We start from the raw sequence: 27,555 nt of genomic DNA on the forward strand, positions 1-27,555 counted from the left end.
CGAGGTCTATGCACATTACGGTATACCGAGCTGGATCGCTTAGCAACCTGACAACATGGCCGCCGACCGTGAACTCCCAGCACGTGGCAGCGCTCGGATATGTAGTGAGATACAATATGGCATACATTTCACACTCCAGGGGGCAATGCTGAAGGAGCGTCACAATCCCCTAGCTCAATTACACTGGGATAAGCGAGGTCTACTGTATGCACATTACGGTATACCGAGCTGGATCGCTTAGCAACCTGACAAAATGGCCGCCGACCGTGAACTCCCAGCACGTGGCAGCGCTCGGATATGTAGTGAGATACAGTATGGCATACATTTCACACTCCAGGGGGCAATGCTGAAGGAGCGTCACAATCCCCTAGCTCAATTACATTGGGATAAGCGAGGTCTATGCACATTACGGTATACCGAGCTGGATCGCTTAGCAACCTGACAAAATGGCCGCCGACCGTGAACTCCCAGCACGTGGCAGCGCTCGGATATGTAGTGAGATACAGTATGGCATACATTTCACACTCCAGGGGGCAATGCTGAAGGAGCGTCACAATCCCCTAGCTCAATTACATTGGGATAAGCGAGGTCTATGCACATTACGGTATACCGAGCTGGATCGCTTAGCAACCTGACAACATGGCCGCCGACCGTGAACTCCCAGCACGTGGCAGCGCTCGGATATGTACTGCAAACAGCGGCCGGCCCCCGCCCCATTGCTGTTGGTTTATGCCTTAGAGGACTCGGACGCTCGCATTTGTAAAGCACTGTGTTTTCCTCCGCCTCCGGCTAGCCTGTTGCCCTTCCCCCATGGGAGCCTGCACAGATCATGCAGTAGACAGGGAGGGAATGCAAATGCTGGTCATGTGCAATACACAAACGCCCACTGTAGTACTGTTTTGCTCACTTACAGTACTGTACTGTAGGTTGCATTTAGCGTAAAGAATCGCTCCTGCAGATGTACTTTGATTTACTGTATGTGAAACCTGTGTGCATCCTTCCATTGGATGTACTGTATTGGAGAGAAATTTTTTTTTTTTAAAGTGAATGTCACGGGAACACATTAAAAATAAGGTTGGCACTTCCTTCCCATTGGTGTTGGTTTACAGTATGCCGTAGTGTACTCGGACGCTCATGTAATTGCATTTCAAAGGCACAGTATTTTCCATCGTCTCCCCCCTACCCCCATCGCCCTTCCCCCCTGGGGGCCTGCACAGGGAGGAAATTCAGGTCCTGTGCAATACACAAACGCTGAAGATCTACAGTACTGTTTTGCTCAGTTGGTAGCGTCAGAATACACTCATTTCATTCCCGCTGTTTAGGTGCATTTAGCGTAAAGAATCGCTCCTGCAGATGTACTTTGATTTATGTGAAATCTGTGTGCATCCTTCCATTGACTGTCTTACAGTGTAAATAAAATAATACAGTGCATTATTACAGAAAAAAAAAAAAAAAGAAAGAAAGAAAGCACATCAGGTCTCGAACCCTGGACCCCCAGCGAGGGAGGTGGGAGCCTTCACCCCTAGCCCACGACGCCTCATGAGAGATTTCCAATTTCATGTGTGAAAGTACTGCAAACAGCGGCCGGCCCCCGCCCCATTGCTGTTGGTTTATGCCTTAGAGGACTCGGACGCTCGCATTTGTAAAGCACGGTGTTTTCCTCCGCCTCCGGCTAGCCTGTTGCCCTTCCCCCATGGGAGCCTGCACAGATCATGCAGTAGACAGGGAGGGAATGCAAATGCTGGTCATGTGCAATACACAAACGCCCACTGTAGTACTGTTTTGCTCACTTACAGTACTGTACTGTAGGTTGCATTTAGCGTAAAGAATCGCTCCTGCAGATGTACTTTGATTTACTGTATGTGAAACCTGTGTGCATCCTTCCATTGGATGTACTGTATTGGAGAGAATTTTTTTTTTTTAAAGTGAATGTCACGGGAACACATTAAAAATAAGGTTGGCACTTCCTTCCCATTGGTGTTGGTTTACAGTATGCCGTAGTGTACTCGGACGCTCATGTAATTGCATTTCAAAGGCACAGTATTTTCCATCGTCTCCCCCCTACCCCCATCGCCCTTCCCCCCTGGGGGCCTGCACAGGGAGGAAATTCAGGTCCTGTGCAATACACAAACGCTGAAGATCTACAGTACTGTTTTGCTCAGTTGGTAGCGTCAGAATACACTCATTTCATTCCCGCTGTTTAGGTGCATTTAGCGTAAAGAATCGCTCCTGCAGATGTACTTTGATTTATGTGAAATCTGTGTGCATCCTTCCATTGACTGTCTTACAGTGTAAATAAAATAATACAGTGCATTATTACAGAAAAAAAAAAAAAAGAAAGAAAGAAAGCACATCAGGTCTCGAACCCTGGACCCCCAGCGAGGGAGGTGGGAGCCTTCACCCCTAGCCCACGACACCTCATGAGAGATTTCCAATTTCATGTGTGAAAGTACTGCAAACAGCGGCCGGCCCCCGCCCCATTGCTGTTGGTTTATGCCTTAGAGGACTCGGACGCTCGCATTTGTAAAGCACGGTGTTTTCCTCCGCCTCCGGCTAGTCCTCCATTCCCATTATGCATTAGCGAACTCAGACGCTCATATATTTTAAAAGCACGGTGTTTATACATTGTACTGTACATTCTTCCTTTTACACAATTACTGTAGTTGCGTCTCCATACACATACTGTACAGTACTCCATACTTTTTCCACCGCCTCCCGTTACGCCTACAGTATTGCCAGAGCTGTAGATCAATCCGCCGCTATACTGTACGATCGAAAGTACTGGATTAGTGGAGCATTAGCGACACAGTGGTGGAGATGTGTAATGCATGATGAGTATCTAGATCGCCTCAACGCGCCTGCCTGTGATGAAACTCAGCTATCGCATTAGCGTGACTAAACGCCCGTCTCGGCGGAGAAACAGTCAAGATAAAGGTGGCTACATCTGTACTTACAATTTCATTAATATACATAAAAAAGACATGCACAGTGGGCTCGTTGGTCAAGGGGTATAATTCTTGCTTAGGGTGCGAGAGATCCCTGGTACAAATCCCGGATGAGCCCATCTTTTACAGGTATATACTTATGCATACTTAGTAAAATGTCAAGCATTTGGTGGTATATTGGGTAAACTATAGATTCCATTTTGTCTAAGTAACCTTGAGTGGCTTAAAAGTCTCATTTTGACAAACAAAAAACTGTCAAAATGAAATTACAGGTTTTTCTCTTACCTTTCTTTTGTCTAAGTAACCCTGAGTGGCTTAAAAGAATAGTCTCATTATGACTAACAAAAAGATCAACAATAAATTGCAGGTGTTTATTTTGTCTTTCTTCTGGGTCTGCATGCTTGAGTTGCACACAGTATGTGACAAGTCTTAGGTTCCAATTATCAAAAAAGTCCAAACTTTATTAGGACCTCTAAATCTTGGCACTGCACATTTTAAATATGCATACTTGGATAACAAGTAACCTTAAGTTATTATTTTCGCAATACTACATACACATTTTTTTGTTTTAAGTTGTTATTTTTAAAATGTTACATCTTCATTTAAATGAAATTGTGTGTTTGCTCCAGCTTTTTGCATTTTTTCTTAAATAATTTGAGTTTTACTTTAAAAATGGTAAAATCTGAATGAAAAGCCATTACGCAGTTGGCTCGTTGGTCTAGGGGTATGATTCTCGCTTTGGGTGCGAGAGGTCCCGGGTTCAAATCCCAGACGAGCCCATGTTTTCATGTACTTTTATAGTCCTTAATATCTGATAGTATTTAATAGCATTTTAAAATACTCACTAATGTATACAAACAGGTTTACTTACAATTTCATTACTATACATAAAAAAGACATGCACAGTGGGCTCGTTGGTCAAGGGGTATAATTCTTGCTTAGGGTGCGAGAGATCCCTGGTACAAATCCCGGATGAGCCCATCTTTTACAGGCATATACTTATGCAAACTTAATAAAATGTCAAGCATTTGGTGGTATATTGGGTACACTATAGATTCCATTTTGTCTAAGTAACCTTGAGTGGCTATAAAGTCTCATTTTGACAAACAAAAAACTGTCAAAATGAAATTACAGGTTTTTCTCTTACCTTTCTTTTGTCTAAGTAACCCTGAGTGGCTTAAAAGAATAGTCTCATTATGACTAACAAAAAGATCAACAATAAATTGCAGGTGTTTATTTTGTCTTTCTTCTGGGTCTGCATGCTTGAGTTGCACACAGTATGTGACAAGTCTTAGGTTCCAACTATCAAAAAAGTCCAAACTCTATTGGGACCTCTAAATCTTGGCACTGCACATTTTAAATATGCATACTTGGATAGCAAGTAACCTTAAGTTATTATTTTCGCAATACTACATACACATTTTGTTGTTTTAAGTTGTTATGTTATTTTTAAAACGTTACATCTTCATTAAATGAAATTGTGTGTTTGCTCCAGCTTTTTGCATTTTTTCTTAAATAATTTGAGTTTTACTTTAAAAATGGTAAAATCTGAATGAGAGTTTATTATGCAGTTGGCTCGTTGGTCTAGGGGTATGATTCTCGCTTTGGGTGCGAGAGGTCCCGGGTTCAAATCCCGGACGAGCCCATGGTTTCATATACTTTTATAGTCCTTAATATCTGATAGTATTTAATAGCATTTTAAAATACTCACTAATGTATACAAACAGGTTTACTTACAATTTCATTAATATACATAAAAAAGACATGCACAGTGGGATCGTTGGTCAAGGGGTATAATTCTTGCTTAGGGTGCGAGAGATCCCTGGTACAAATCCCGGATGAGCCCATCTTTTACAGGTATAAACTTATGCATACTTAGTAAAATGTCAAGCATTTGGTGGTATATTGGGTAAACTATAGATTCCATTTTGTCTAAGTAACCTTGAGTGGCTTAAAAGTCTCATTTTGACAAACAAAAAACTGTCAAAATGAAATTACAGGTTTTTCTCTTACCTTTCTTTTGTCTAAGTAACCCTGAGTGGCTTAAAAGAATAGTCTCATTATGACTAACAAAAAGATCAACAATAAATTGCAGGTGTTTATTTTGTCTTTCTTCTGGGTCTGCATGCTTGAGTTGCACACAGTATGTGACAAGTCTTAGGTTCTAATTATCAAAAAAGTCCAAACTTTATTGGGACCTCTAAATCTTGGCACTGCACATTTTAAATATGCATACTTGGATAACAAGTAACCTTAAGTTATTATTTTCGCAATACTACATACACATTTTTTTGTTTTAAGTTGTTATTTTTAAAATGTTACATCTTCATTAAATGAAATTGTGTGTTTGCTCCAGCTTTTTGCATTTTTTCTTAAATAATTTGAGTTTTACTTTAAAAATGGTAAAATCTGAATGAAAAGCCATTACGCAGTTGGCTCGTTGGTCTAGGGGTATGATTCTCGCTTTGGGTGTGGGAGGTCCCGGGTTCAAATCCCGGACGAGCCCATGTTTTCATGTACTTTTATAGTCCTTAATATCTGATAGTATTTAATAGCATTTTAAAATACTCACTAATGTATACAAACAGGTTTACTTACAATTTCATTACTATACATAAAAAAGACATGCACAGTGGGCTCGTTGGTCAAGGGGTATAATTCTTGCTTAGGGTGCGAGAGATCCCTGGTACAAATCCCGGATGAGCCCATCTTTTACAGGCATATACTTATGCAAACTTAGTAAAATGTCAAGCATTTGGTGGTTAATTGGGTACACTATAGATTCCATTTTGTCTAAGTAACCTTGAGTGGCTATAAAGTCTCATTTTGACAAACAAAAAACTGTCAAAATGAAATTACAGGTTTTTCTCTTACCTTTCTTTTGTCTAAGTAACCCTGAGTGGCTTAAAAGAATAGTCTCATTATGACTAACAAAAAGATCAACAATAAATTGCAGGTGTTTTTTTGTCTTTCTTCTGGGTCTGCATGCTTGAGTTGCAAACAGTATGTGACAAGTCTTAGGTTCCAACTATCAAAAAAGTCCAAACTCTATTGGGACCTCTAAATCTTGGCACTGCACATTTTAAATATGCATACTTGGATAGCAAGTAACCTTAAGTTATTATTTTCGCAATACTACATACACATTTTGTTGTTTTAAGTTGTTATGTTATTTTTAAAAGGTTACATCTTCATTAAATGAAATTGTGTGTTTGCTCCAGCTTTTTGCATTTTTTCTTAAATAATTTGAGTTTTACTTTAAAAATGGTAAAATCTGAATGAGAGTTTATTATGCAGTTGGCTCGTTGGTCTAGGGGTATGATTCTCGCTTTGGGTGCGAGAGGTCCCGGGTTCAAATCCCAGACGAGCCCATGGTTTCATATACTTTTATAGTCCTTAATATCTGATAGTATTTAATAGCATTTTAAAATACTCACTAATGTATACAAACAGGTTTACTTACAATTTCATTAATATACATAAAAAAGACATGCACAGTGGGATCGTTGGTCAAGGGGTATAATTCTTGCTTAGGGTGCGAGAGATCCCTGGTACAAATCCCGGATGAGCCCATCTTTTACAGGTATAAACTTATGCATACTTAGTAAAATGTCAAGCATTTGGTGGTATATTGGGTAAACTATAGATTCCATTTTGTCTAAGTAACCTTGAGTGGCTTAAAAGTCTCATTTTGACAAACAAAAAACTGTCAAAATGAAATTACAGGTTTTTCTCTTACCTTTCTTTTGTCTAAGTAACCCTGAGTGGCTTAAAAGAATAGTCTCATTATGACTAACAAAAAGATCAACAATAAATTGCAGGTGTTTATTTTGTCTTTCTTCTGGGTCTGCATACTTGAGTTGTACACAGTATGTGACAAGTCTTTGGTCCAACTATCAAAAAAGTCCAAACTCTATTGGGACCTCCAAATCTTGGCACTGCACATTTTAAATATGCATACTTGGATAACAAGTAACCTTAAGTTATTATTTTCGCAATACTACATACACATTTTTTTGTTTTAAGTTGTTATGTTATTTTTAAAATGTTACATCTTCATTTAAATGAAATTGTGTGTTTGCTCCAGCTTTTTGCATTTTTTCTTAAATAATTTGAGTTTTACTTTAAAAATGGTAAAATCTGAATGAGAAGCCATTACGCAGTTGGCTCGTTGGTCTAGGGGTATGATTCTCGCTTTGGGTGCGAGAGGTCTCGGGTTCAAATCCCGGACGAGCCTATGTTTTCATGTACTTTTATAGTCCTTAATATCTGATAGTATTTAATAGCATTTTAAAATACTCACTAATGTATACAAACAGGTTTACTTACAATTTAATTAATATACATAAAAAAGATATGCACAGTGGGCTCGTTGGTCAAGGGGTATAATTCTTGCTTAGGGTGCGAGAGATCCCTGGTACAAATCCCGGATGAGCCCATCTTTTACAGGTATATACTTATGCATACTTAGTAAAATGTCAAGCATTTGGTGGTATATTGGGTAAACTATAGATTCCATTTTGTCTAAGTAACCTTGAGTGGCTTAAAAGTCTCATTTTGACAAACAAAAAACTGTCAAAATGAAATTACAGGTTTTTCTCTTACCTTTCTTTTGTCTAAGTAACCCTGAGTGGCTTAAAAGAATAGTCTCATTATGACTAACAAAAAGATCAACAATAAATTGCAGGTGTTTATTTTGTCTTTCTTCTGGGTCTGCATGCTTGAGTTGCACACAGTATGTGACAAGTCTTAGGTTCCAACTATCAAAAAAGTCCAAACTCTATTGGGACCTCTAAATCTTGGCACTGCACATTTTAAATATGCATACTTGGATAGCAAGTAACCTTAAGTTATTATTTTCGCAATACTACATACACATTTTGTTGTTTTAAGTTGTTATGTTATTTTTAAAACGTTACATCTTCATTAAATGAAATTGTGTGTTTGCTCCAGCTTTTTGCATTTTTTCTTAAATAATTTGAGTTTTACTTTAAAAATGGTAAAATCTGAATGAGAGTTTATTATGCAGTTGGCTCGTTGGTCTAGGGGTATGAGTCTCGCTTTGGGTGCGAGAGGTCCCGGGTTCAAATCCCGGACGAGCCCATGGTTTCATATACTTTTATAGTCCTTAATATCTGATAGTATTTAATAGCATTTTAAAATACTCACTAATGTATACAAACAGGTTTACTTACAATTTCATTAATATACATAAAAAAGACATGCACAGTGGGATCGTTGGTCAAGGGGTATAATTCTTGCTTAGGGTGCGAGAGATCCCTGGTACAAATCCCGGATGAGCCCATCTTTTACAGGTATAAACTTATGCATACTTAGTAAAATGTCAAGCATTTGGTGGTATATTGGGTAAACTATAGATTCCATTTTGTCTAAGTAACCTTGAGTGGCTTAAAAGTCTCATTTTGACAAACAAAAAACTGTCAAAATGAAATTACAGGTTTTTCTCTTACCTTTCTTTTGTCTAAGTAACCCTGAGTGGCTTAAAAGAATAGTCTCATTATGACTAACAAAAAGATCAACAATAAATTGCAGGTGTTTATTTTGTCTTTCTTCTGGGTCTGCATGCTTGAGTTGCACACAGTATGTGACAAGTCTTAGGTTCTAATTATCAAAAAAGTCCAAACATTATTGGGACCTCTAAATCTTGGCACTGCACATTTTAAATATGCATACTTGGATAACAAGTAACCTTAAGTTATTATTTTCGCAATACTACATACACATTTTTTTGTTTTAAGTTGTTATTTTTAAAATGTTACATCTTCATTAAATGAAATTGTGTGTTTGCTCCAGCTTTTTGCATTTTTTCTTAAATAATTTGAGTTTTACTTTAAAAATGGTAAAATCTGAATGAAAAGCCATTACGCAGTTGGCTCGTTGGTCTAGGGGTATGATTCTCGCTTTGGGTGTGGGAGGTCCCGGGTTCAAATCCCAGACGAGCCCATGTTTTCATGTACTTTTATAGTCCTTAATATCTGATAGTATTTAATAGCATTTTAAAATACTCACTAATGTATACAAACAGGTTTACTTACAATTTCATTACTATACATAAAAAAGACATGCACAGTGGGCTCGTTGGTCAAGGGGTATAATTCTTGCTTAGGGTGCGAGAGATCCCTGGTACAAATCCCGGATGAGCCCATCTTTTACAGGCATATACTTATGCAAACTTAGTAAAATGTCAAGCATTTGGTGGTATATTGGGTACACTATAGATTCCATTTTGTCTAAGTAACCTTGAGTGGCTATAAAGTCTCATTTTGACAAACAAAAAACTGTCAAAATGAAATTACAGGTTTTTCTCTTACCTTTCTTTTGTCTAAGTAACCCTGAGTGGCTTAAAAGAATAGTCTCATTATGACTAACAAAAAGATCAACAATAAATTGCAGGTGTTTATTTTGTCTTTCTTCTGGGTCTGCATGCTTGAGTTGCAAACAGTATGTGACAAGTCTTAGGTTCCAACTATCAAAAAAGTCCAAACTCTATTGGGACCTCTAAATCTTGGCACTGCACATTTTAAATATGCATACTTGGATAGCAAGTAACCTTAAGTTATTATTTTCGCAATACTACATACACATTTTGTTGTTTTAAGTTGTTATGTTATTTTTAAAAGGTTACATCTTCATTAAATGAAATTGTGTGTTTGCTCCAGCTTTTTGCATTTTTTCTTAAATAATTTGAGTTTTACTTTAAAAATGGTAAAATCTGAATGAGAGTTTGTTATGCAGTTGGCTCGTTGGTCTAGGGGTATGATTCTCGCTTTGGGTGCGAGAGGTCCTGGGTTCAAATCCTGGACGAGCCCATGGTTTCATATACTTTTATAGTCCTTAATATCTGATAGTATTTAATAGCATTTTAAAATACTCACTAATGTATACAAACAGGTTTACTTACAATTTCATTAATATACATAAAAAAGACATGCACAGTGGGATCGTTGGTCAAGGGGTATAATTCTTGCTTAGGGTGCGAGAGATCCCTGGTACAAATCCCGGATGAGCCCATCTTTTACAGGTATAAACTTATGCATACTTAGTAAAATGTCAAGCATTTGGTGGTATATTGGGTAAACTATAGATTCCATTTTGTCTAAGTAACCTTGAGTGGCTTAAAAGTCTCATTTTGACAAACAAAAAACTGTCAAAATGAAATTACAGGTTTTTCTCTTACCTTTCTTTTGTCTAAGTAACGCTGAGTGGCTTAAAAGAATAGTCTCATTATGACTAACAAAAAGATCAACAATAAATTGCAGGTGTTTATTTTGTCTTTCTTCTGGGTCTGCATGCTTGAGTTGCACACAGTATGTGACAAGTCTTAGGTTCTAATTATCAAAAAAGTCCAAACTTTATTGGGACCTCTAAATCTTGGCACTGCACATTTTAAATATGCATACTTGGATAACAAGTAACCTTAAGTTATTATTTTCGCAATACTACATACACATTTTTTTGTTTTAAGTTGTTATTTTTAAAATGTTACATCTTCATTAAATGAAATTGTGTGTTTGCTCCAGCTTTTTGCATTTTTTCTTAAATAATTTGAGTTTTACTTTAAAAATGGTAAAATCTGAATGAAAAGCCATTACGCAGTTGGCTCGTTGGTCTAGGGGTATGATTCTCGCTTTGGGTGTGGGAGGATCCGGGTTCAAATCCCGGACGAGCCCATGTTTTCATGTACTTTTATAGTCCTTAATATCTGATAGTATTTAATAGCATTTTAAAATACTCACTAATGTATACAAACAGGTTTACTTACAATTTCATTACTATACATAAAAAAGACATGCACAGTGGGCTCGTTGGTCAAGGGGTATAATTCTTGCTTAGGGTGCGAGAGATCCCTGGTACAAATCCCGGATGAGCCCATCTTTTACAGGCATATACTTATGCAAACTTAGTAAAATGTCAAGCATTTGGTGGTATATTGGGTACACTATAGATTCCATTTTGTCTAAGTAACCTTGAGTGGCTATAAAGTCTCATTTTGACAAACAAAAAACTGTCAAAATGAAATTACAGGTTTTTCTCTTACCTTTCTTTTGTCTAAGTAACCCTGAGTGGCTTAAAAGAATAGTCTCATTATGACTAACAAAAAGATCAACAATAAATTGCAGGTGTTTATTTTGTCTTTCTTCTGGGTCTGCATGCTTGAGTTGCAAACAGTATGTGACAAGTCTTAGGTTCCAACTATCAAAAAAGTCCAAACTCTATTGGGACCTCTAAATCTTGGCACTGCACATTTTAAATATGCATACTTGGATAGCAAGTAACCTTAAGTTATTATTTTCGCAATACTACATACACATTTTGTTGTTTTAAGTTGTTATGTTATTTTTAAAAGGTTACATCTTCATTAAATGAAATTGTGTGTTTGCTCCAGCTTTTTGCATTTTTTCTTAAATAATTTGAGTTTTACTTTAAAAATGGTAAAATCTGAATGAGAGTTTATTATGCAGTTGGCTCGTTGGTCTAGGGGTATGATTCTCGCTTTGGGTGCGAGAGGTCCCGGGTTCAAATCCCGGACGAGCCCATGGTTTCATATACTTTTATAGTCCTTAATATCTGATAGTATTTAATAGCATTTTAAAATACTCACTAATGTATACAAACAGGTTTACTTACAATTTCATTAATATACATAAAAAAGACATGCACAGTGGGATCGTTGGTCAAGGGGTATAATTCTTGCTTAGGGTGCGAGAGATCCCTGGTACAAATCCCGGATGAGCCCATCTTTTACAGGTATAAACTTATGCATACTTAGTAAAATGTCAAGCATTTGGTGGTATATTGGGTAAACTATAGATTCCATTTTGTCTAAGTAACCTTGAGTGGCTTAAAAGTCTCATTTTGACAAACAAAAAACTGTCAAAATGAAATTACAGGTTTTTCTCTTACCTTTCTTTTGTCTAAGTAACCCTGAGTGGCTTAAAAGAATAGTCTCATTATGACTAACAAAAAGATCAACAATAAATTGCAGGTGTTTATTTTGTCTTTCTTCTGGGTCTGCATGCTTGAGTTGCACACAGTATGTGACAAGTCTTAGGTTCTAATTATCAAAAAAGTCCAAACTTTATTGGGACCTCTAAATCTTGGCACTGCACATTTTAAATATGCATACTTGGATAACAAGTAACCTTAAGTTATTATTTTCGCAATACTACATACACATTTTTTTGTTTTAAGTTGTTATTTTTTAAAATGTTACATCTTCATTAAATGAAATTGTGTGTTTGCTCCAGCTTTTTGCATTTTTTCTTAAATAATTTGAGTTTTACTTTAAAAATGGTAAAATCTGAATGAAAAGCCATTACGCAGTTGGCTCGTTGGTCTAGGGGTATGATTCTCGCTTTGGGTGTGGGAGGTCCCGGGTTCAAATCCCAGACGAGCCCATGTTTTCATGTACTTTTATAGTCCTTAATATCTGATAGTATTTAATAGCATTTTAAAATACTCACTAATGTATACAAACAGGTTTACTTACAATTTCATTAATATACATAAAAAAGACATGCACAGTGGGATCGTTGGTCAAGGGGTATAATTCTTGCTTAGGGTGCGAGAGATCCCTGGTACAAATCCCGGATGAGCCCATCTTTTACAGGTATATACTTATGCATACTTAGTAAAATGTCAAGCATTTGGTGGTATATTGGGTAAACTATAGATTCCATTTTGTCTAAGGTACCTTGAGTGGCTTAAAAGTCTCATTTTGACAAACAAAAAACTGTCAAAATGAAATTACAGGTTTTTCTCTTACCTTTCTTTTGTCTAAGTAACCCTGAGTGGCTTAAAAGAATAGTCTCATTATGACTAACAAAAAGATCAACAATAAATTGCAGGTGTTTATTTTGTCTTTCTTCTGGGTCTGCATACTTGAGTTGCACACAGTATGTGACAAGTCTTTGGTCCAACTATCAAAAAAGTCCAAACTCTATTGGGACCTCCAAATCTTGGCACTGCACATTTTAAATATGCATACTTGGATAACAAGTAACCTTAAGTTATTATTTTCGCAATACTACATACACATTTTTTTGTTTTAAGTTGTTATGTTATTTTTAAAATGTTACATCTTCATTTAAATGAAATTGTGTGTTTGCTCCAGCTTTTTGCATTTTTTCTTAAATAATTTGAGTTTTACTTTAAAAATGGTAAAATCTGAATGAGAAGCCATTACGCAGTTGGCTCGTTGGTCTAGGGGTATGATTCTCGCTTTGGGTGCGAGAGGTCTCGGGTTCAAATCCCGGACGAGCCTATGTTTTCATGTACTTTTATAGTCCTTAATATCTGATAGTATTTAATAGCATTTTAAAATACTCACTAATGTATACAAACAGGTTTGCTTACAATTTCATTAATATACATAAAAAAGACATGCACAGTGGGCTCGTTGGTCAAGGGGTATAATTCTTGCTTAGGGTGCGAGAGATCCCTGGTACAAATCCCGGATGAGCCCATCTTTTACAGGTATATACTTATGCATACTTAGTAAAATGTCAAGCATTTGGTGGTATATTGGGTAAACTATAGATTCCATTTTGTCTAAGTAACCTTGAGTGGCTTAAAAGTCTCATTTTGACAAACAAAAAACTGTCAAAATGAAATTACAGGTTTTTCTCTTACCTTTCTTTTGTCTAAGTAACCCTGAGTGGCTTAAAAGAATAGTCTCATTATGACTAACAAAAAGATCAACAATAAATTGCAGGTGTTTATTTTGTCTTTCTTCTGGGTCTGCATGCTTGAGTTGCACACAGTATGTGACAAGTCTTAGGTTCTAATTATCAAAAAAGTCCAAACTTTATTGGGACCTCTAAATCTTGGCACTGCACATTTTAAATATGCATACTTGGATAACAAGTAACCTTAAGTTATTATTTTCGCAATACTACATACACATTTTTTTGTTTTAAGTTGTTATTTTTAAAATGTTACATCTTCATTAAATGAAATTGTGTGTTTGCTCCAGCTTTTTGCATTTTTTCTTAAATAATTTGAGTTTTACTTTAAAAATGGTAAAATCTGAATGAAAAGCCATTACGCAGTTGGCTCGTTGGTCTAGGGGTATGATTCTCGCTTTGGGTGTGGGAGGATCCGGGTTCAAATCCCGGACGAGCCCATGTTTTCATGTACTTTTATAGTCCTTAATATCTGATAGTATTTAATAGCATTTTAAAATACTCACTAATGTATACAAACAGGTTTACTTACAATTTCATTACTATACATAAAAAAGACATGCACAGTGGGCTCGTTGGTCAAGGGGTATAATTCTTGCTTAGGGTGCGAGAGATCCCTGGTACAAATCCCGGATGAGCCCATCTTTTACAGGCATATACTTATGCAAACTTAGTAAAATGTCAAGCATTTGGTGGTATATTGGGTACACTATAGATTCCATTTTGTCTAAGTAACCTTGAGTGGCTATAAAGTCTCATTTTGACAAACAAAAAACTGTCAAAATGAAATTACAGGTTTTTCTCTTACCTTTCTTTTGTCTAAGTAACCCTGAGTGGCTTAAAAGAATAGTCTCATTATGACTAACAAAAAGATCAACAATAAATTGCAGGTGTTTATTTTGTCTTTCTTCTGGGTCTGCATGCTTGAGTTGCAAACAGTATGTGACAAGTCTTAGGTTCCAACTATCAAAAAAGTCCAAACTCTATTGGGACCTCTAAATCTTGGCACTGCACATTTTAAATATGCATACTTGGATAGCAAGTAACCTTAAGTTATTATTTTCGCAATACTACATACACATTTTGTTGTTTTAAGTTGTTATGTTATTTTTAAAAGGTTACATCTTCATTAAATGAAATTGTGTGTTTGCTCCAGCTTTTTGCATTTTTTCTTAAATAATTTGAGTTTTACTTTAAAAATGGTAAAATCTGAATGAGAGTTTGTTATGCAGTTGGCTCGTTGGTCTAGGGGTATGATTCTCGCTTTGGGTGCGAGAGGTCCTGGGTTCAAATCCTGGACGAGCCCATGGTTTCATATACTTTTATAGTCCTTAATATCTGATAGTATTTAATAGCATTTTAAAATACTCACTAATGTATACAAACAGGTTTACTTACAATTTCATTAATATACATAAAAAAGACATGCACAGTGGGATCGTTGGTCAAGGGGTATAATTCTTGCTTAGGGTGCGAGAGATCCCTGGTACAAATCCCGGATGAGCCCATCTTTTACAGGTATAAACTTATGCATACTTAGTAAAATGTCAAGCATTTGGTGGTATATTGGGTAAACTATAGATTCCATTTTGTCTAAGTAACCTTGAGTGGCTTAAAAGTCTCATTTTGACAAACAAAAAACTGTCAAAATGAAATTACAGGTTTTTCTCTTACCTTTCTTTTGTCTAAGTAACGCTGAGTGGCTTAAAAGAATAGTCTCATTATGACTAACAAAAAGATCAACAATAAATTGCAGGTGTTTATTTTGTCTTTCTTCTGGGTCTGCATGCTTGAGTTGCACACAGTATGTGACAAGTCTTAGGTTCTAATTATCAAAAAAGTCCAAACTTTATTGGGACCTCTAAATCTTGGCACTGCACATTTTAAATATGCATACTTGGATAACAAGTAACCTTAAGTTATTATTTTCGCAATACTACATACACATTTTTTTGTTTTAAGTTGTTATTTTTAAAATGTTACATCTTCATTAAATGAAATTGTGTGTTTGCTCCAGCTTTTTGCATTTTTTCTTAAATAATTTGAGTTTTACTTTAAAAATGGTAAAATCTGAATGAAAAGCCATTACGCAGTTGGCTCGTTGGTCTAGGGGTATGATTCTCGCTTTGGGTGTGGGAGGATCCGGGTTCAAATCCCGGACGAGCCCATGTTTTCATGTACTTTTATAGTCCTTAATATCTGATAGTATTTAATAGCATTTTAAAATACTCACTAATGTATACAAACAGGTTTACTTACAATTTCATTACTATACATAAAAAAGACATGCACAGTGGGCTCGTTGGTCAAGGGGTATAATTCTTGCTTAGGGTGCGAGAGATCCCTGGTACAAATCCCGGATGAGCCCATCTTTTACAGGCATATACTTATGCAAACTTAGTAAAATGTCAAGCATTTGGTGGTATATTGGGTACACTATAGATTCCATTTTGTCTAAGTAACCTTGAGTGGCTATAAAGTCTCATTTTGACAAACAAAAAACTGTCAAAATGAAATTACAGGTTTTTCTCTTACCTTTCTTTTGTCTAAGTAACCCTGAGTGGCTTAAAAGAATAGTCTCATTATGACTAACAAAAAGATCAACAATAAATTGCAGGTGTTTATTTTGTCTTTCTTCTGGGTCTGCATGCTTGAGTTGCAAACAGTATGTGACAAGTCTTAGGTTCCAACTATCAAAAAAGTCCAAACTCTATTGGGACCTCTAAATCTTGGCACTGCACATTTTAAATATGCATACTTGGATAGCAAGTAACCTTAAGTTATTATTTTCGCAATACTACATACACATTTTGTTGTTTTAAGTTGTTATGTTATTTTTAAAAGGTTACATCTTCATTAAATGAAATTGTGTGTTTGCTCCAGCTTTTTGCATTTTTTCTTAAATAATTTGAGTTTTACTTTAAAAATGGTAAAATCTGAATGAGAGTTTATTATGCAGTTGGCTCGTTGGTCTAGGGGTATGATTCTCGCTTTGGGTGCGAGAGGTCCCGGGTTCAAATCCCGGACGAGCCCATGGTTTCATATACTTTTATAGTCCTTAATATCTGATAGTATTTAATAGCATTTTAAAATACTCACTAATGTATACAAACAGGTTTACTTACAATTTCATTAATATACATAAAAAAGACATGCACAGTGGGATCGTTGGTCAAGGGGTATAATTCTTGCTTAGGGTGCGAGAGATCCCTGGTACAAATCCCGGATGAGCCCATCTTTTACAGGTATAAACTTATGCATACTTAGTAAAATGTCAAGCATTTGGTGGTATATTGGGTAAACTATAGATTCCATTTTGTCTAAGTAACCTTGAGTGGCTTAAAAGTCTCATTTTGACAAACAAAAAACTGTCAAAATGAAATTACAGGTTTTTCTCTTACCTTTCTTTTGTCTAAGTAACCCTGAGTGGCTTAAAAGAATAGTCTCATTATGACTAACAAAAAGATCAACAATAAATTGCAGGTGTTTATTTTGTCTTTCTTCTGGGTCTGCATGCTTGAGTTGCACACAGTATGTGACAAGTCTTAGGTTCTAATTATCAAAAAAGTCCAAACTTTATTGGGACCTCTAAATCTTGGCACTGCACATTTTAAATATGCATACTTGGATAACAAGTAACCTTAAGTTATTATTTTCGCAATACTACATACACATTTTTTTGTTTTAAGTTGTTATTTTTTAAAATGTTACATCTTCATTAAATGAAATTGTGTGTTTGCTCCAGCTTTTTGCATTTTTTCTTAAATAATTTGAGTTTTACTTTAAAAATGGTAAAATCTGAATGAAAAGCCATTACGCAGTTGGCTCGTTGGTCTAGGGGTATGATTCTCGCTTTGGGTGTGGGAGGTCCCGGGTTCAAATCCCAGACGAGCCCATGTTTTCATGTACTTTTATAGTCCTTAATATCTGATAGTATTTAATAGCATTTTAAAATACTCACTAATGTATACAAACAGGTTTACTTACAATTTCATTAATATACATAAAAAAGACATGCACAGTGGGATCGTTGGTCAAGGGGTATAATTCTTGCTTAGGGTGCGAGAGATCCCTGGTACAAATCCCGGATGAGCCCATCTTTTACAGGTATATACTTATGCATACTTAGTAAAATGTCAAGCATTTGGTGGTATATTGGGTAAACTATAGATTCCATTTTGTCTAAGGTACCTTGAGTGGCTTAAAAGTCTCATTTTGACAAACAAAAAACTGTCAAAATGAAATTACAGGTTTTTCTCTTACCTTTCTTTTGTCTAAGTAACCCTGAGTGGCTTAAAAGAATAGTCTCATTATGACTAACAAAAAGATCAACAATAAATTGCAGGTGTTTATTTTGTCTTTCTTCTGGGTCTGCATACTTGAGTTGCACACAGTATGTGACAAGTCTTTGGTCCAACTATCAAAAAAGTCCAAACTCTATTGGGACCTCCAAATCTTGGCACTGCACATTTTAAATATGCATACTTGGATAACAAGTAACCTTAAGTTATTATTTTCGCAATACTACATACACATTTTTTTGTTTTAAGTTGTTATGTTATTTTTAAAATGTTACATCTTCATTTAAATGAAATTGTGTGTTTGCTCCAGCTTTTTGCATTTTTTCTTAAATAATTTGAGTTTTACTTTAAAAATGGTAAAATCTGAATGAGAAGCCATTACGCAGTTGGCTCGTTGGTCTAGGGGTATGATTCTCGCTTTGGGTGCGAGAGGTCTCGGGTTCAAATCCCGGACGAGCCTATGTTTTCATGTACTTTTATAGTCCTTAATATCTGATAGTATTTAATAGCATTTTAAAATACTCACTAATGTATACAAACAGGTTTGCTTACAATTTCATTAATATACATAAAAAAGACATGCACAGTGGGCTCGTTGGTCAAGGGGTATAATTCTTGCTTAGGGTGCGAGAGATCCCTGGTACAAATCCCGGATGAGCCCATCTTTTACAGGTATATACTTATGCATACTTAGTAAAATGTCAAGCATTTGGTGGTATATTGGGTAAACTATAGATTCCATTTTGTCTAAGTAACCTTGAGTGGCTTAAAAGTCTCATTTTGACAAACAAAAAACTGTCAAAATGAAATTACAGGTTTTTCTCTTACCTTTCTTTTGTCTAAGTAACCCTGAGTGGCTTAAAAGAATAGTCTCATTATGACTAACAAAAAGATCAACAATAAATTGCAGGTGTTTATTTTGTCTTTCTTCTGGGTCTGCATGCTTGAGTTGCACACAGTATGTGACAAGTCTTAGGTTCTAATTATCAAAAAAGTCCAAACTTTATTGGGACCTCTAAATCTTGGCACTGCACATTTTAAATATGCATACTTGGATAACAAGTAACCTTAAGTTATTATTTTCGCAATACTACATACACATTTTTTTGTTTTAAGTTGTTATTTTTAAAATGTTACATCTTCATTAAATGAAATTGTGTGTTTGCTCCAGCTTTTTGCATTTTTTCTTAAATAATTTGAGTTTTACTTTAAAAATGGTAAAATCTGAATGAAAAGCCATTACGCAGTTGGCTCGTTGGTCTAGGGGTATGATTCTCGCTTTGGGTGTGGGAGGATCCGGGTTCAAATCCCGGACGAGCCCATGTTTTCATGTACTTTTATAGTCCTTAATATCTGATAGTATTTAATAGCATTTTAAAATACTCACTAATGTATACAAACAGGTTTACTTACAATTTCATTACTATACATAAAAAAGACATGCACAGTGGGCTCGTTGGTCAAGGGGTATAATTCTTGCTTAGGGTGCGAGAGATCCCTGGTACAAATCCCGGATGAGCCCATCTTTTACAGGCATATACTTATGCAAACTTAGTAAAATGTCAAGCATTTGGTGGTATATTGGGTACACTATAGATTCCATTTTGTCTAAGTAACCTTGAGTGGCTATAAAGTCTCATTTTGACAAACAAAAAACTGTCAAAATGAAATTACAGGTTTTTCTCTTACCTTTCTTTTGTCTAAGTAACCCTGAGTGGCTTAAAAGAATAGTCTCATTATGACTAACAAAAAGATCAACAATAAATTGCAGGTGTTTATTTTGTCTTTCTTCTGGGTCTGCATGCTTGAGTTGCAAACAGTATGTGACAAGTCTTAGGTTCCAACTATCAAAAAAGTCCAAACTCTATTGGGACCTCTAAATCTTGGCACTGCACATTTTAAATATGCATACTTGGATAGCAAGTAACCTTAAGTTATTATTTTCGCAATACTACATACACATTTTGTTGTTTTAAGTTGTTATGTTATTTTTAAAAGGTTACATCTTCATTAAATGAAATTGTGTGTTTGCTCCAGCTTTTTGCATTTTTTCTTAAATAATTTGAGTTTTACTTTAAAAATGGTAAAATCTGAATGAGAGTTTATTATGCAGTTGGCTCGTTGGTCTAGGGGTATGATTCTCGCTTTGGGTGCGAGAGGTCCCGGGTTCAAATCCCGGACGAGCCCATGGTTTCATATACTTTTATAGTCCTTAATATCTGATAGTATTTAATAGCATTTTAAAATACTCACTAATGTATACAAACAGGTTTACTTACAATTTCATTAATATACATAAAAAAGACATGCACAGTGGGATCGTTGGTCAAGGGGTATAATTCTTGCTTAGGGTGCGAGAGATCCCTGGTACAAATCCCGGATGAGCCCATCTTTTACAGGTATAAACTTATGCATACTTAGTAAAATGTCAAGCATTTGGTGGTATATTGGGTAAACTATAGATTCCATTTTGTCTAAGTAACCTTGAGTGGCTTAAAAGTCTCATTTTGACAAACAAAAAACTGTCAAAATGAAATTACAGGTTTTTCTCTTACCTTTCTTTTGTCTAAGTAACCCTGAGTGGCTTAAAAGAATAGTCTCATTATGACTAACAAAAAGATCAACAATAAATTGCAGGTGTTTATTTTGTCTTTCTTCTGGGTCTGCATGCTTGAGTTGCACACAGTATGTGACAAGTCTTAGGTTCTAATTATCAAAAAAGTCCAAACTTTATTGGGACCTCTAAATCTTGGCACTGCACATTTTAAATATGCATACTTGGATAACAAGTAACCTTAAGTTATTATTTTCGCAATACTACATACACATTTTTTTGTTTTAAGTTGTTATTTTTTAAAATGTTACATCTTCATTAAATGAAATTGTGTGTTTGCTCCAGCTTTTTGCATTTTTTCTTAAATAATTTGAGTTTTACTTTAAAAATGGTAAAATCTGAATGAAAAGCCATTACGCAGTTGGCTCGTTGGTCTAGGGGTATGATTCTCGCTTTGGGTGTGGGAGGTCCCGGGTTCAAATCCCAGACGAGCCCATGTTTTCATGTACTTTTATAGTCCTTAATATCTGATAGTATTTAATAGCATTTTAAAATACTCACTAATGTATACAAACAGGTTTACTTACAATTTCATTAATATACATAAAAAAGACATGCACAGTGGGATCGTTGGTCAAGGGGTATAATTCTTGCTTAGGGTGCGAGAGATCCCTGGTACAAATCCCGGATGAGCCCATCTTTTACAGGTATATACTTATGCATACTTAGTAAAATGTCAAGCATTTGGTGGTATATTGGGTAAACTATAGATTCCATTTTGTCTAAGGTACCTTGAGTGGCTTAAAAGTCTCATTTTGACAAACAAAAAACTGTCAAAATGAAATTACAGGTTTTTCTCTTACCTTTCTTTTGTCTAAGTAACCCTGAGTGGCTTAAAAGAATAGTCTCATTATGACTAACAAAAAGATCAACAATAAATTGCAGGTGTTTATTTTGTCTTTCTTCTGGGTCTGCATACTTGAGTTGCACACAGTATGTGACAAGTCTTTGGTCCAACTATCAAAAAAGTCCAAACTCTATTGGGACCTCCAAATCTTGGCACTGCACATTTTAAATATGCATACTTGGATAACAAGTAACCTTAAGTTATTATTTTCGCAATACTACATACACATTTTTTTGTTTTAAGTTGTTATGTTATTTTTAAAATGTTACATCTTCATTTAAATGAAATTGTGTGTTTGCTCCAGCTTTTTGCATTTTTTCTTAAATAATTTGAGTTTTACTTTAAAAATGGTAAAATCTGAATGAGAAGCCATTACGCAGTTGGCTCGTTGGTCTAGGGGTATGATTCTCGCTTTGGGTGCGAGAGGTCTCGGGTTCAAATCCCGGACGAGCCTATGTTTTCATGTACTTTTATAGTCCTTAATATCTGATAGTATTTAATAGCATTTTAAAATACTCACTAATGTATACAAACAGGTTTACTTACAATTTCATTACTATACATAAAAAAGACATGCACAGTGGGCTCGTTGGTCAAGGGGTATAATTCTTGCTTAGGGTGCGAGAGATCCCTGGTACAAATCCCGGATGAGCCCATCTTTTACAGGTATATACTTATGCATACTTAGTAAAATGTCAAGCATTTGGTGGTATATTGGGTAAACTATAGATTCCATTTTGTCTAAGTAACCTTGAGTGGCTTAAAAGTCTCATTTTGACAAACAAAAAACTGTCAAAATGAAATTACAGGTTTTTCTCTTACCTTTCTTTTGTCTAAGTAACCCTGAGTGGCTTAAAAGAATAGTCTCATTATGACTAACAAAAAGATCAACAATAAATTGCAGGTGTTTATTTTGTCTTTCTTCTGGGTCTGCATGCTTGAGTTGCACACAGTATGTGACAAGTCTTAGGTTCCAATTATCAAAAAAGTCCAAACTTTATTAGGACCTCTAAATCTTGGCACTGCACATTTTAAATATGCATACTTGGATAACAAGTAACCTTAAGTTATTATTTTCGCAATACTACATACACATTTTTTTGTTTTAAGTTGTTATTTTTAAAATGTTACATCTTCATTTAAATGAAATTGTGTGTTTGCTCCAGCTTTTTGCATTTTTTCTTAAATAATTTGAGTTTTACTTTAAAAATGGTAAAATCTGAATGAAAAGCCATTACGCAGTTGGCTCGTTGGTCTAGGGGTATGATTCTCGCTTTGGGTGCGAGAGGTCCCGGGTTCAAATCCCAGACGAGCCCATGTTTTCATGTACTTTTATAGTCCTTAATATCTGATAGTATTTAATAGCATTTTAAAATACTCACTAATGTATACAAACAGGTTTACTTACAATTTCATTACTATACATAAAAAAGACATGCACAGTGGGCTCGTTGGTCAAGGGGTATAATTCTTGCTTAGGGTGCGAGAGATCCCTGGTACAAATCCCGGATGAGCCCATCTTTTACAGGCATATACTTATGCAAACTTAATAAAATGTCAAGCATTTGGTGGTATATTGGGTACACTATAGATTCCATTTTGTCTAAGTAACCTTGAGTGGCTATAAAGTCTCATTTTGACAAACAAAAAACTGTCAAAATGAAATTACAGGTTTTTCTCTTACCTTTCTTTTGTCTAAGTAACCCTGAGTGGCTTAAAAGAATAGTCTCATTATGACTAACAAAAAGATCAACAATAAATTGCAGGTGTTTATTTTGTCTTTCTTCTGGGTCTGCATGCTTGAGTTGCACACAGTATGTGACAAGTCTTAGGTTCCAACTATCAAAAAAGTCCAAACTCTATTGGGACCTCTAAATCTTGGCACTGCACATTTTAAATATGCATACTTGGATAGCAAGTAACCTTAAGTTATTATTTTCGCAATACTACATACACATTTTGTTGTTTTAAGTTGTTATGTTATTTTTAAAACGTTACATCTTCATTAAATGAAATTGTGTGTTTGCTCCAGCTTTTTGCATTTTTTCTTAAATAATTTGAGTTTTACTTTAAAAATGGTAAAATCTGAATGAGAGTTTATTATGCAGTTGGCTCGTTGGTCTAGGGGTATGATTCTCGCTTTGGGTGCGAAAGGTCCCGGGTTCAAATCCCGGACGAGCCCATGGTTTCATATACTTTTATAGTCCTTAATATCTGATAGTATTTAATAGCATTTTAAAATACTCACTAATGTATACAAACAGGTTTACTTACAATTTCATTAATATACATAAAAATGACATGCACAGTGGGATCGTTGGTCAAGGGGTATAATTCTTGCTTAGGGTGCGAGAGATCCCTGGTACAAATCCCGGATGAGCCCATCTTTTACAGGTATAAACTTATGCATACTTAGTAAAATGTCAAGCATTTGGTGGTATATTGGGTAAACTATAGATTCCATTTTGTCTAAGTAACCTTGAGTGGCTTAAAAGTCTCATTTTGACAAACAAAAAACTGTCAAAATGAAATTACAGGTTTTTCTCTTACCTTTCTTTTGTCTAAGTAACCCTGAGTGGCTTAAAAGAATAGTCTCATTATGACTAACAAAAAGATCAACAATAAATTGCAGGTGTTTATTTTGTCTTTCTTCTGGGTCTGCATGCTTGAGTTGCACACAGTATGTGACAAGTCTTAGGTTCCAATTATCAAAAAAGTCCAAACTTTATTAGGACCTCTAAATCTTGGCACTGCACATTTTAAATATGCATACTTGGATAACAAGTAACCTTAAGTTATTATTTTCGCAATACTACATACACATTTTTTTGTTTTAAGTTGTTATTTTTAAAATGTTACATCTTCATTTAAATGAAATTGTGTGTTTGCTCCAGCTTTTTGCATTTTTTCTTAAATAATTTGAGTTTTACTTTAAAAATGGTAAAATCTGAATGAAAAGCCATTACGCAGTTGGCTCGTTGGTCTAGGGGTATGATTCTCGCTTTGGGTGCGAGAGGTCCCGGGTTCAAATCCCAGACGAGCCCATGTTTTCATGTACTTTTATAGTCCTTAATATCTGATAGTATTTAATAGCATTTTAAAATACTCACTAATGTATACAAACAGGTTTACTTACAATTTCATTACTATACATAAAAAAGACATGCACAGTGGGCTCGTTGGTCAAGGGGTATAATTCTTGCTTAGGGTGCGAGAGATCCCTGGTACAAATCCCGGATGAGCCCATCTTTTACAGGCATATACTTATGCAAACTTAATAAAATGTCAAGCATTTGGTGGTATATTGGGTACACTATAGATTCCATTTTGTCTAAGTAACCTTGAGTGGCTATAAAGTCTCATTTTGACAAACAAAAAACTGTCAAAATGAAATTACAGGTTTTTCTCTTACCTTTCTTTTGTCTAAGTAACCCTGAGTGGCTTAAAAGAATAGTCTCATTATGACTAACAAAAAGATCAACAATAAATTGCAGGTGTTTATTTTGTCTTTCTTCTGGGTCTGCATGCTTGAGTTGCACACAGTATGTGACAAGTCTTAGGTTCCAACTATCAAAAAAGTCCAAACTCTATTGGGACCTCTAAATCTTGGCACTGCACATTTTAAATATGCATACTTGGATAGCAAGTAACCTTAAGTTATTATTTTCGCAATACTACATACACATTTTGTTGTTTTAAGTTGTTATGTTATTTTTAAAACGTTACATCTTCATTAAATGAAATTGTGTGTTTGCTCCAGCTTTTTGCATTTTTTCTAAAATAATTTGAGTTTTACTTTAAAAATGGTAAAATCTGAATGAGAGTTTATTATGCAGTTGGCTCGTTGGTCTAGGGGTATGATTCTCGCTTTGGGTGCGAAAGGTCCCGGGTTCAAATCCCGGACGAGCCCATGGTTTCATATACTTTTATAGTCCTTAATATCTGATAGTATTTAATAGCATTTTAAAATACTCACTAATGTATACAAACAGGTTTACTTACAATTTCATTACTATACATAAAAAAGACATGCACAGTGGGCTCGTTGGTCAAGGGGTATAATTCTTGCTTAGGGTGCGAGAGATCCCTGGTACAAATCCCGGATGAGCCCATCTTTTACAGGTATATACTTATGCATACTTAGTAAAATGTCAAGCATTTGGTGGTATATTGGGTAAACTATAGATTCCATTTTGTCTAAGGTACCTTGAGTGGCTTAAAAGTCTCATTTTGACAAACAAAAAACTGTCAAAATGAAATTACAGGTTTTTCTCTTACCTTTCTTTTGTCTAAGTAACCCTGAGTGGCTTAAAAGAATAGTCTCATTATGACTAACAAAAGATCAACAATAAATTGCAGGTGTTTATTTTGTCTTTCTTCTGGGTCTGCATACTTGAGTTGCACACAGTATGTGACAAGTCTTTGGTCCAACTATCAAAAAAGTCCAAACTCTATTGGGACCTCCAAATCTTGGCACTGCACATTTTAAATATGCATACTTGGATAACAAGTAACCTTAAGTTATTATTTTCACAATACTACATACACATTTTTTTGTTTTAAGTTGTTATGTTATTTTTAAAATGTTACATCTTCATTTAAATGAAATTGTGTGTTTGCTCCAGCTTTTTGCATTTTTTCTTAAATAATTTGAGTTTTACTTTAAAAATGGTAAAATCTGAATGAAAAGCCATTACGCAGTTGGCTCGTTGGTCTAGGGGTATGATTCTTGCTTTGGGTGCGAGCGGTCCCGGGTTCAAATCCCAGACGAGCCCATGTTTTCATGTACTTTTATAGTCCTTAATATCTGATAGTATTTAATAGCATTTTAAAATACTCACTAATGTATACAAACAGGTTTACTTACAATTTCATTACTATACATAAAAAAGACATGCACAGTGGGCTCGTTGGTCAAGGGGTATAATTCTTGCTTAGGGTGCGAGAGATCCCTGGTACAAATCCCGGATGAGCCCATCTTTTACAGGCATATACTTATGCAAACTTAATAAAATGTCAAGCATTTGGTGGTATATTGGGTACACTATAGATTCCATTTTGTCTAAGTAACCTTGAGTGGCTATAAAGTCTCATTTTGACAAACAAAAAACTGTCAAAATGAAATTACAGGTTTTTCTCTTACCTTTCATTTGTCTAAGTAACCCTGAGTGGCTTAAAAGAATAGTCTCATTATGACTAACAGAAAGATCAACAATAAATTGCAGGTGTTTATTTTGTCTTTCTTCTGGGTCTGCATGCTTGAGTTGCACACAGTATGTGACAAGTCTTAGGTTCCAATTATCAAAAAAGTCCAAACTTTATTAGGACCTCTAAATCTTGGCACTGCACATTTTAAATATGCATACTTGGATAACAAGTAACCTTAAGTTATTATTTTCGCAATACTACATACACATTTTGTTGTATTAAGTTGTTATGTTATTTTTAAAACGTTACATCTTCATTAAATGAAATTGTGTGTTTGCTCCAGCTTTTTGCATTTTTTCTTAAATAATTTGAGTTTTACTTTAAAAATGGTAAAATCTGAATGAGAGTTTATTATGCAGTTGGCTCGTTGGTCTAGGGGTATGATTCTCGCTTTGGGTGCGAGAGGTCCCGGGTTCAAATCCCGGACGAGCCCATGGTTTCATATACTTTTATAGTCCTTAATATCTGAGAGTATTTAATAGCATTTTAAAATACTCACTAATGTATACAAACAGGTTTACTTACAATTTCATTAATATACATAAAAAAGACATGCACAGTGGGATCGTTGGTCAAGGGGTATAATTCTTGCTTAGGGTGCGAGAGATCCCTGGTACAAATCCCGGATGAGCCCATCTTTTACAGGTATAAACTTATGCATACTTAGTAAAATGTCAAGCATTTGGTGGTATATTGGGTAAACTATAGATTCCATTTTGTCTAAGTAACCTTGAGTGGCTTAAAAGTCTCATTTTGACAAACAAAAAACTGTCAAAATGAAATTACAGGTTTTTCTCTTACCTTTCTTTTGTCTAAGTAACCCTGAGTGGCTTAAAAGAATAGTCTCATTATGACTAACAAAAAGATCAACAATAAATTGCAGGTGTTTATTTTGTCTTTCTTCTGGGTCTGCATGCTTGAGTTGCACACAGTA

At 35.4% G+C, this 27,555-nt stretch overlaps 23 non-coding genes across 23 annotated transcripts; all 23 read left to right on the forward strand.

Moving 5' to 3' along the window:
• Nucleotides 1–3,652: 3,652 nt before the first annotated feature.
• On the forward strand, nucleotides 3,653–3,724 carry TRNAP-UGG (transfer RNA proline (anticodon UGG)). Its single transcript has one exon. It is a non-coding gene; the product is annotated as a tRNA-Pro (tRNA).
• A 794-nt stretch (nucleotides 3,725–4,518) lies between these two features.
• On the forward strand, nucleotides 4,519–4,590 carry TRNAP-UGG (transfer RNA proline (anticodon UGG)). Its single transcript has one exon. It is a non-coding gene; the product is annotated as a tRNA-Pro (tRNA).
• Nucleotides 4,591–5,379: 789 nt separating this feature from the next.
• TRNAP-UGG (transfer RNA proline (anticodon UGG)) lies at nucleotides 5,380–5,451 on the forward strand. The gene has a single exon. It is a non-coding gene; the product is annotated as a tRNA-Pro (tRNA).
• Nucleotides 5,452–6,244: 793 nt separating this feature from the next.
• Nucleotides 6,245–6,316, forward strand: TRNAP-UGG (transfer RNA proline (anticodon UGG)). The gene has a single exon. It is a non-coding gene; the product is annotated as a tRNA-Pro (tRNA).
• A 794-nt stretch (nucleotides 6,317–7,110) lies between these two features.
• Nucleotides 7,111–7,182, forward strand: TRNAP-UGG (transfer RNA proline (anticodon UGG)). Its single transcript has one exon. It is a non-coding gene; the product is annotated as a tRNA-Pro (tRNA).
• A 794-nt stretch (nucleotides 7,183–7,976) lies between these two features.
• On the forward strand, nucleotides 7,977–8,048 carry TRNAP-UGG (transfer RNA proline (anticodon UGG)). The gene has a single exon. It is a non-coding gene; the product is annotated as a tRNA-Pro (tRNA).
• Nucleotides 8,049–9,703: 1,655 nt separating this feature from the next.
• TRNAP-UGG (transfer RNA proline (anticodon UGG)) lies at nucleotides 9,704–9,775 on the forward strand. Its single transcript has one exon. It is a non-coding gene; the product is annotated as a tRNA-Pro (tRNA).
• Nucleotides 9,776–10,564: 789 nt separating this feature from the next.
• TRNAP-UGG (transfer RNA proline (anticodon UGG)) lies at nucleotides 10,565–10,636 on the forward strand. Its single transcript has one exon. It is a non-coding gene; the product is annotated as a tRNA-Pro (tRNA).
• A 794-nt stretch (nucleotides 10,637–11,430) lies between these two features.
• TRNAP-UGG (transfer RNA proline (anticodon UGG)) lies at nucleotides 11,431–11,502 on the forward strand. The gene has a single exon. It is a non-coding gene; the product is annotated as a tRNA-Pro (tRNA).
• Nucleotides 11,503–13,158: 1,656 nt separating this feature from the next.
• On the forward strand, nucleotides 13,159–13,230 carry TRNAP-UGG (transfer RNA proline (anticodon UGG)). The gene has a single exon. It is a non-coding gene; the product is annotated as a tRNA-Pro (tRNA).
• Nucleotides 13,231–14,019: 789 nt separating this feature from the next.
• On the forward strand, nucleotides 14,020–14,091 carry TRNAP-UGG (transfer RNA proline (anticodon UGG)). Its single transcript has one exon. It is a non-coding gene; the product is annotated as a tRNA-Pro (tRNA).
• A 794-nt stretch (nucleotides 14,092–14,885) lies between these two features.
• On the forward strand, nucleotides 14,886–14,957 carry TRNAP-UGG (transfer RNA proline (anticodon UGG)). The gene has a single exon. It is a non-coding gene; the product is annotated as a tRNA-Pro (tRNA).
• A 789-nt stretch (nucleotides 14,958–15,746) lies between these two features.
• On the forward strand, nucleotides 15,747–15,818 carry TRNAP-UGG (transfer RNA proline (anticodon UGG)). The gene has a single exon. It is a non-coding gene; the product is annotated as a tRNA-Pro (tRNA).
• A 794-nt stretch (nucleotides 15,819–16,612) lies between these two features.
• Nucleotides 16,613–16,684, forward strand: TRNAP-UGG (transfer RNA proline (anticodon UGG)). Its single transcript has one exon. It is a non-coding gene; the product is annotated as a tRNA-Pro (tRNA).
• A 1,656-nt stretch (nucleotides 16,685–18,340) lies between these two features.
• On the forward strand, nucleotides 18,341–18,412 carry TRNAP-UGG (transfer RNA proline (anticodon UGG)). The gene has a single exon. It is a non-coding gene; the product is annotated as a tRNA-Pro (tRNA).
• Nucleotides 18,413–19,201: 789 nt separating this feature from the next.
• TRNAP-UGG (transfer RNA proline (anticodon UGG)) lies at nucleotides 19,202–19,273 on the forward strand. Its single transcript has one exon. It is a non-coding gene; the product is annotated as a tRNA-Pro (tRNA).
• Nucleotides 19,274–20,067: 794 nt separating this feature from the next.
• On the forward strand, nucleotides 20,068–20,139 carry TRNAP-UGG (transfer RNA proline (anticodon UGG)). Its single transcript has one exon. It is a non-coding gene; the product is annotated as a tRNA-Pro (tRNA).
• Nucleotides 20,140–21,795: 1,656 nt separating this feature from the next.
• TRNAP-UGG (transfer RNA proline (anticodon UGG)) lies at nucleotides 21,796–21,867 on the forward strand. The gene has a single exon. It is a non-coding gene; the product is annotated as a tRNA-Pro (tRNA).
• A 790-nt stretch (nucleotides 21,868–22,657) lies between these two features.
• TRNAP-UGG (transfer RNA proline (anticodon UGG)) lies at nucleotides 22,658–22,729 on the forward strand. Its single transcript has one exon. It is a non-coding gene; the product is annotated as a tRNA-Pro (tRNA).
• Nucleotides 22,730–23,523: 794 nt separating this feature from the next.
• Nucleotides 23,524–23,595, forward strand: TRNAP-UGG (transfer RNA proline (anticodon UGG)). The gene has a single exon. It is a non-coding gene; the product is annotated as a tRNA-Pro (tRNA).
• Nucleotides 23,596–24,385: 790 nt separating this feature from the next.
• On the forward strand, nucleotides 24,386–24,457 carry TRNAP-UGG (transfer RNA proline (anticodon UGG)). Its single transcript has one exon. It is a non-coding gene; the product is annotated as a tRNA-Pro (tRNA).
• Nucleotides 24,458–25,251: 794 nt separating this feature from the next.
• On the forward strand, nucleotides 25,252–25,323 carry TRNAP-UGG (transfer RNA proline (anticodon UGG)). The gene has a single exon. It is a non-coding gene; the product is annotated as a tRNA-Pro (tRNA).
• Nucleotides 25,324–26,982: 1,659 nt separating this feature from the next.
• Nucleotides 26,983–27,054, forward strand: TRNAP-UGG (transfer RNA proline (anticodon UGG)). The gene has a single exon. It is a non-coding gene; the product is annotated as a tRNA-Pro (tRNA).
• The last annotated feature ends 501 nt before the right edge of the window (nucleotides 27,055–27,555 follow it).

This window comes from Pseudophryne corroboree, chromosome 3 (assembly GCF_028390025.1).
Source record: "Pseudophryne corroboree isolate aPseCor3 chromosome 3, aPseCor3.hap2, whole genome shotgun sequence".
NCBI classification, from domain to species: Eukaryota; Metazoa; Chordata; class Amphibia; order Anura; family Myobatrachidae; genus Pseudophryne; species Pseudophryne corroboree.